Genomic DNA, 9,592 nt, shown 5'->3' with positions numbered 1-9,592 from the left:
TCTGGGAAGTTTCTACTGACATTTTCTCAAGCTCCCCTGTTCTTTCCTCAGCCATAGTCCAGTCTACTAATGAGCTCATCAAAGGCATTCTTTACTTCTGTTACTGGATTTTCAATACCTAGCATTTCCTGTTGATCCTTTCTTAGAGTTCCCCTATCTCCATTCACTTCAGCCATCTCATCTTGCGTGTCTCCCACTTTTTTCCATTAGAGTCCTTTGAATATTAATTATAGTTATTTTAAATCCCTGCTCCAGTAATTCCAAAATTTCTGCCATATCTGAGTCTGGTTATGACATTTACCTTGTCCCTACTGACTTTGGTTTTTTGCCTTTTATTTTGCTTTGTACTTTTTTGTTGAAAGCTAGGCATCATGTATTGGATAAATGGAACTGAGGGAAAGAGGCCTTTGGAATGAGGTTTTATTTTATCTGGCTGGGAGTGAGGTTGTGTTTACTGTTTCCAATAGTTGCAGGTGTTAGAGCCTATGATTTCCTTTACCATTCTTGGTTTTGTCTCACCTGTTGGCTTTGGGTTTCCCTAGAGACTCCTTCTTAAACAGAGTCTGAGCCTGGCAGGTCTTCCAGCTGTAATCCCCTGTTACTATATAGGGGCCCTGTTGATGTGGTGGGAAAATATAGTCCATGTCCTAGACCTATGATAAGGACTCAGGCTTTCTGTGGGCCCATGCCAGTAGGCTATGACCTTCACAAATGTCTCCCAGCTCCCCACTCCCTGCTTCAGTTCACACAAGAAGGCTCTGGTAATGTACTTTTCTGAGAGGGCAGAGCTTTCTAGGGAGAACAGTATGATCTGGATATATTTCAAAATAATTACTTTTCCTCTACCTCATTGGGAACAGAAGGGAATTTTTCTCTGATCTTCACCCTGAGGTCCTAGTGGTGCTCCTAGGGATATAACACATAAAAGTGTGGGGCCTTTCAAGCCTAGGGTCCCGGACATTTTTATCTCTCAATTTGGTCCGCACTCAATCCCCCCAAATTAAGCAATTACTGTTTAAGTTTTCCTGTCCATCTCTCCATTTTTCAGGGCAGAAAGTTGCTCTGTGATCTCAATTTTCTAATGGATCTAAGAAGTCTTTCAGTTTGATGTTTAGTGTGTTCCACTTTTTTCTTATGAGGATGAGAGTAATGACTTCTAAGCTCATTATAGGTCAGACTAGAAACCAGGAGTTGACTTTTGTTTTTTTCATCAGTCATGGTGCCATTACAGAAAAAAAGTTGATAAAAAACAAAGTAGCTCTTTCACTGAGAAATCAAATTTCTGTGTCTTGGGAGTCATCATGGATCAAGGGTCCCCAAACTTTTCCAAACCTAGCAATTTTCTATTATTAGTTTCTTAGGAGATAATAAGTTTTTGGAGAAGTGAGTCACATTAACCCCAAGATAGGAGATATTGACATATAAAAGAGAAAGCTGATTTATAAAATAACAATTAGAAATATGGTTGTCACAATATATGTATTTAGAGTATCTGACATGAATGGGTAGGTTACCATGGGAAAACTGATCATAAACTAGGTTGATGAACAAAAGAAATAAGAAATAAATAAGAAATAAGAAAGGGGGAAGTTGTATCTTCATTCTTATGGCATATTTCCAACAACTCCAACCATCATAAATTACCCATGCCTCTCTGAAGATACTTCTGTTCAGAGATGACCTATACTATACATACTGGGTCATTTATACCAGAGTACCACTCTCTACTCCCCATTAGTGTTGTTGACATATTACTTAGATAATTTCTGAGTTTTGGATTCCTTTTTCTGTGTCCACACAGTAAAATCACAGGACCTCTGATATTACCTATCTGTTAAGGCAACATTCATTTTGATAAACTTAAATATCATTTTATCTTATATTCTCTTTAGTCATGGTTATAAAGGCTATGTTTTCAGGTAGTATTTGGAACTCCTCTCTTTTATCTGATCACATGAATTGGTACGTATTTATTGAGTGACTGGTATTTGCCAGGTGCTATGCAAGTAGCAAAGATGGGGTGGTAAGAGAGACCCATCACTGTCCTCATAGAGTCTACTGTTTACAAACCAATTCTTGCAAACACGTGTATTTTCTGCTGCCTTTTATTACCTTCAGTTTTAAAAGGTGACTTTTTTTTTCACCAAGTATTACAATTATGGAAATATGTGCTATGTTTTCTAAGCACTGTCTTATTACTGAGGACCAATCCATGAAATCGTATTCTTTTTACTGAGAAATGAAATTGTATAAATTGTAAATTTACTGTATAACCTAAATTGTATAATTGCTTCACTCATTGCATAAATGAAATTGTAAAATGAGGATAATGCCAAATCAGAGGTTAGCTTCTAGTCTCAGAGGTTCTCATTCCTTTTCTCTTCAGTTATTAACTAATGAGTCATCTTGAAATCAAAATTATACTGGCCACGAAGTCCTCTAAAATACAAATACACCAAAGCTGAAATAAATCATTGATCCAAGAGTCAGAGAAGTACTCCAGCTCCAGCTTTGTAATTGATATTTGTAACATATCTGTTATAATTTGTTTCAATTTCTCTGCCAGGCATTATGAGGTTAAGAACAGTAAGTAAAGGGTGTTATGATCTTCACTTGATAGACACTAAGTATTACACTTTTTATTAGTAGTGCCCTGTTTGGTGAATCAATTTCTTTCTTTAAAATTGAAATAAATGCTTGTTGATGCAATAGCCTTCTTTCTTTTTACACAAGAAAGGTTTAGAGTATACAGGACTCAGTGAATTTCCACAATTTATGATTTCCACAATTTGTCTAATAGAAATAAATGGTTATACAAGGTTCACTCTTAGGAGAAAATAATTTTTATATACTTGCATTTGGGCTATGCTTCAGCTTATTTTCAGGCAGTGAGTCACTTTGATTTGAAATGTTGTTGTATGCCCCAGGAGGGATGGTTACCAAACCCCGGCTTAGGATAGGAAAGCAGTACCTTATTCACTCAGCCAAAGCATAGGGCAATCAAAGTACAAATGCCATCCAAATTGGAGACTTTTCCCCAGCTTATGGTTGTTGATATGGTTAAGGGCAGACTGCAGCTTATGGTTGTTGATATGGTTAAGGGCAGACTGCAGTGAACAAAAGTGCCTGGTATGATTTCAAAGGGCAATAAAGGAACAAACTAAGGCTCTGATACAACTCGTGATATAGTTCCCTCAATGAAAAAAAAAAAATCTAGAGTAATAGTGTCCAACAGAACTTACTATAATGATGGAAATGTTCTATATCTGTGCTGCTCAATGTGATAGCTACTAGACACATGGGAATAGAAAGGGTTTTTATTGTAGCTAGTACAACTAAAGAATTAAATTTTTAATATTCCCTTTTAATTTATTTGAATCTAAATCTTATTGCTCCTTATTGTTAGTGACTACAGTATTGAACAGATGTAGAGAGAAAACCATCACATATAATGGGATCAGATTTGTGGATAATAAAATTACTGAAGAATTATTACACAGAATGAGAAATTACACATAAGAGATTCTTGAAGTGAGTAAAAATGGTAATGTATTTAGAAGTCAGCTAAGCTAAGTTCAAGTCTCAGTTCTATTATCTTCTGATTTGGTACAATTCTTTAGCCTATTATGTCTCTCTCAGCTTCACTGTCCTACTTTGTAAAACAAATTAATAAATATATAGTGATCGATAAACTCCCATTCAGGAAATGTAGTATTTCCAAAATATTTTGTTCTTACTGAAAGAAATCACTAAGTAGTTGACACATGCAGTTTCTAAAGACACTTTGAAGAGAACTTTATTATGAATAATGATATAATTATACAACACTTAGTAAGTTCTCAGAATGTACCAACCACGTGTATTATATGTTATCTTGTTTTACCCTTACAATAACTGCATGAATTACATATTATTACGATTAGCTCTATTTTACCATGAAGATATTCAGACTGAGTCTCTTCAGTTCCCAAGAAAGTGTTCTTTGACGTGTGTTTTACTGACTCCATGCAGTAAAATCACAGGACCTCTCCCACTACAAAATATCTAGATATTCTGGCAACCCCTCCCACTACAAGGTAACTAGGGTGGCTCAGTTGGTTAAGCAGCTGCTTTTGGCTCATGTCATGATCCTGAAGTCTCAGGATCTAGTCCCGCATTGGGCTCCCTGCTCAGCGGGGAGTCTGCTTCTCCCTCTGACCCTTCCCTCTCTCACGCTCTCTCTATCTCATTCTGTCTCTCAAATAAATAAATAAAATCTTAAAAAAATAGAAAAGCTATGAAAAAATACAACAAAGCGCCTATTAAATGATACCTGAGCATACACAAATGTCAGAGAAATCCCCAAGGGTCAAAATACATAAATAAATAAATAAAGAGGCTGAAGCATAACTGGTAAGTGAAAAAGCAGCCCAGTGGTTTCTTAAAGATGATACCTAGGGGTGCCTGGGTGGCTCAGTCAGCTGAGTGTCTGACTCTTGATTTTGGCTCAGGTCATTATCTTAGGGTTATGAGATAAAGCCCCTCATTGGGCTCTGCACTCAGTGTGGAGACTGCTTGTCCCTCTCCCTCTGCTCCTCCCCTTGCTCTCTCTCTCTCTCTCTCTCTCTCTCTCAAATAAATAAATAAAAACTTTAAAAAATGATGATGAAAGTATAAGGAATCTAAGAAACTGGACTTCGTTAAAATTAAAATCTTTCTTGTTTCAAAGGACACTAATAAGAAAGTGAAAACAACTCACAAAATGGGAGAAAATACTTGCAAATCTTGTATCTGATGAAAGATTGTCTTAAAACTCAAAAATAAAAAGCTAGTCCAATTAAAAAGTGGGCAAAGGTTTTGAATCGATATTTTCCTAAAGACAATATGCAAATGGCCAATAAGTATATGAAAAGATGCTCAGTGTCATTAGTCAATGGAAAATGCAAATCAAAACCACAATGAGATGCTATTTCACACTCATGAGGATGGCAATAATAATAAAAAAACACTAAGTGTAAGCAAGGATGTGGAAAAATTGCTACTTTCATACAATAAAATTTAATGCAATAAATGTAAAGTGATGAAGCTGCTTTGTAAAACAGTTTGGTGCTTCTTCAAAATGTTAAAGATAGGTTATCATATGACCCAGTAATTCCACTCTTAGATATACATTCAAGACAAATGAAAAAAAAATTACGCCCACACAAAAAATGGTAATGAACATGTATAGCAACATTATTTACAATATCTCTGAAGTGGAAACAATGTAAATGTCCATAAACTGATGAACAAAAAAACATATGTGGTATGGTCACATAAGGGAACATTATTCAGGCATTAAAAAGAAAAGAGACACTCATACATGCTACAGCAGAGATGAACCTTGAAAATATCATGCTAAGTGAAAAAAGTCAAACACAAAAGTCTCCAAGTATATGATTCATTTTATATGATACATCCATAAATCACTACTCCATAGAGACAGAAAGGAGATTAGTGGTTCTCAGGAGTTAGAAGAAGTGATAGAAAATGAGTGCTGAAGAGCATGGGCTTAGTTTTAGGATGATGAAAATGTCTTAAAATTACATGGTGGTGTTGGTTGCACAGCCTTGTAAATATACTAAAATCTATTGAATTTTACACTATAAAGTAAGGGTGAATTCTAAGGTGTAAGAATTCTATCTGTATAAAAGAAAAAAAAGTCAGTAACATCCTAAAGGCAACTAATGATTCAGAAGAAACGAGATAAAACCTCAAGAAACTGGAACTGAGATGTTCGCATAAAGTCTGGGACATCAAAAGTGATATTTTCATTGAAAGAGGGGGCTATAAAATACCTACTTACTGTACCTCTTGGAAGAGGTAAAGTCAAGAAATTAATTTTGGATTATGGTGCCATGGGAACCTGGCAGAAAGACACACATAAACTCTCAGGAAGAAAACATCCATAAAGCCAGGTTTCCCTGCATGTCCACAGATTGAGATAAACCAAAATTAAACTCCAAATCTAAAATGACTCAATACATAAAGGAGTTAACAATGTTGAATGAAAGTCTTCAGGAACAACCAAAGGCATAATTAGAACCCTAAGGATGTCAGGTATTGGGATTATCAGACACAAATATAAGATTGACAATTACAAGTTTAAAGAAATAACAGGTAATCTGAACGTTGTACAAATAACAAGAACTATGTGACCAACAGTGACCAACAGATGCGAGACCAAAAGTGACCAACAGATGCGAGAAAGAAATAAAGTTTCTAGAAATAAAAATATGTATCATATATTTTTTTAAAAATAGTTGATAATTAGTAAGTTATATTTCTGAAGGAAAAATTTGTTAACTGAAAGATAATTATGGGGAAAAAACTACTTAAATTTAGCATAGAAGGAATAAAGATAGAGAAAGAAAGGGACAGTTAAGGGATATGGAAGATGGAATGAAAAAAGATACACTATACATCTACTTGGAGTTCAGTAGATGGTGGAAGAATGGAGAAGAGAACGTATTAGTAGCTGAGAATTTTTAAAAAATTGATGAGATTTAGGAAGCATAATTATTATTTTTAAGATTTTATTTATTTATCTGAAAGAGAGACACAGTGAGAGAGAGAACACAAGCAGGGGGAGTGGGAGAGGGAGAAGCAGGCTTCCTGCTGAGCAGGGAGCCCGATACAGGGCTCGATCCCAGGATCCTGGGATCATGACCTGAGCTGAAGGCAGATGCTTACCGACTGAGCTACGCAGGCACCCCAGCATAATTGTTTTTAGATAACCTTAAGAAGTACAAAAAAAAAAAGAAAGATTGCCTTCTGAGAAATGACAGAGACAGAAGAGTTGTCTTAAGAGCTTCTGTGAAAGACTGAAGTGGTAGACTATTATCATCAAAATACTGAGTGAAAACACCGTCAAATCAAGAACTCTGCTCCATTCTCAAGGACAGATCATATGATATGGTGAAAGTCTTAACAAATTTAAGAAGCTTGAAATCATACCAAGTATCTTTTCCAACTACACTGGTAGGTAACTAGAAATCAACAGCATGAAGTGAGCTGGAAAATCTACAAGTATGTGGAAATTAAACAACATTTATGAACAATCAGTAGATCAAAGAAAACATCAAAAGGGAAATCAAATAATATTTCAAAACAAATGAAAATGGAAATACAACATACCCAGACATATAGGACACTTCAAAACTAGTTCTGAGAAGGAATTTTATAGTGATAAGTGTATATATTGAGAAATTAGAAAGATCACAAATAAATAATCCAACTTTATACCTCAAAGAATTAGAAAAAGAACAACAAATTAAGCCCAAAGTTAGCAGAAGGAAGATAATAATAAAGATCAGAGTAGAAATAAATGAAATAAAGACCAGAAAAGCAAAAAAAAAAAAGAGCAATGAAATTAAAAGCTGGTTTTTCAAAAAGATAAACAAAACTGACATACCTTTGTGAAACTGAGAAAAAATGAGAGAAGATTCAAACAAATAAAATCAGAAATGAGAGAGGAGAAATGACAACTGACACTACAGAAATATATAGGATCATAGGAAACTACTATGAACAATTAATTATACAACATAAGCTACATAAACTAGAAGAAATAGGTATATCCCTAAATCATAGAACCTACCAAGACTAAATCAGGAAGAAATACCAAGGCTGAAAGACCAATAGCGATTAAGGAGATGGAATCAGTAAACAAAAATCTCTCAACACAGAAAACCCCAAGAACAGATGGCTTCATTGATTAGTTCTACCAAACATTTAAAAAAGTTGTATACTGTATGGGGACTAACATAACATAGTAAAATAAAATTTTTTTAAAAAAGAAAATTTAATGCCAATTCTTCTCAAACTCTTCCAAAACATTTAAGAGGAGGGAACATTTCCAAACTTATTCTATGAGGCCAGTATTACCCTGACATCAAAGCCAGATAAAAAGATTATAAGAGAAAACTATAGACCAATATCCGTGATGAGCACAGATGCAAAAATTCTCAACACAGTATTAGCACACCAAATTCAAGAACTTACGGAAATGACTATTCATAGTAATCAAGTGGGATTTGTCCCTAGGATGCAGGAATGGTTTAATATATGCAAATCAATAAATACAACACACACATTAATAAAATGAAAGCTAAAAATCAGATGATTACCTCAGTATTTGCAGAAAAAGCATTTGACAAAATATATCTTTCATAATAAAAACCCTCAATAGGTTGGGTATACAAGAACATGTCTCAACATAATAAACACCATATATGACAAACCCAAAGCTAACATCATACTTAACAGAAAAAAACTAAAAGCTTTTCTTTAAGACCAGGAACAATACTAGAGTCCTCATTCTAATCATTCTTATTTAATATAGTGTACTCGAAGTCCAAGCTAAAACAATTAGGCAAGATAAAAAAAATATATAAGGCATCCAAACAGAAAGAATAAATTTGTTATTTGCAGATGACATGATCTTTTATACTGAAAATCCTAAAGATCCTACTAAAAAACTGTTGGATCTAATCAGTGATTTTAGTCAAATTGCAGGATATAAAATAAATGCACAAAACCCAGCTATATTTCTATACACTAACAATGAAACATCAGAAATACAAATAAAGAAAACTACTTCTTCACAATAGCATCAAAAACAATAAGATACCTAGGAATAAATTTAACCAAGGAAGTGAAAGATCTGTACAATGAAAACAAGACTTTGTTGGAAGAAAGTGAAGAAGACACAAACAAATGGAAAGATATCCTGTGTTCATGGGTTGGAAAAGTTAGCACTGTTAAAACGGTCATGCAGTTCAAAATCATCTATAGCTTCAATATAATCCTTATCAATATTTCAATGGCATTTTTTACAGAAATAGAAAAGCAATCCCACAATTTATATAGAACTACCAAAGATCCTTCTGTAGTAACTCAAACAGTATGGTACTGGCATAAAAATAGTCAGATAGACCAATGCAACAGAATTGAGAACTCAAACTGAAACCCCTCCATATATGGAAAAATACTATTTGATAAGGGAACCAAGAACTTCCAAAGGGGAAAAGACAGTCTCTTCAAAAAATGATACTAGACACCCTGGATAACCACATGAACAATGAAATTGGACCTCTATCTTACAGCACTCAGAAAAATTAACTGGAAAGGGATCAAAAACTTGTACATAAGACTTGACACTATAAAACTCACAGAAGAAAACTCAGGGAAAAAGCCCCTTGACATCAATCTTGGCAATGATTTTTGGGATATGACACTGAAAGCACAAATGACAACAAAAAAATCAACAAATCAAACTGAAAAGCTTCTGCACAGCAAAAGAAACAAACAAGAAAATGAAAAGACAACCTACAGAATAGGAGAAAATATTGCAAACCATGTATCAGATAAGGGGTTATATCAAACATTTATTAAAAACTCATACAACTCAAAAACAAAAAAAAGCAAACAATCTGATTAAAAATGGGCAGACAAAATAAGTAGACATTTTTCTAAAGAGGAAATGGACAGTATCACTAATCAAAAGGTACTCAACATCACTAATCAGGGAAGTGAAAATTAAATTCACGATGAAATCACCTCATCCTTATTA

This window comes from Eumetopias jubatus, unplaced genomic scaffold (genome assembly GCF_037043125.1).
Source record: "Eumetopias jubatus isolate StellerSeaLion01/CBP00866 unplaced genomic scaffold, mEumJub1_p1.0 scaffold_8, whole genome shotgun sequence".
In the NCBI taxonomy this organism is placed as follows: domain Eukaryota; kingdom Metazoa; phylum Chordata; class Mammalia; order Carnivora; family Otariidae; genus Eumetopias; species Eumetopias jubatus.
The sequence above is the reverse complement of the archived record's forward strand: the minus strand, read 5'-3'. Positions refer to the sequence as shown.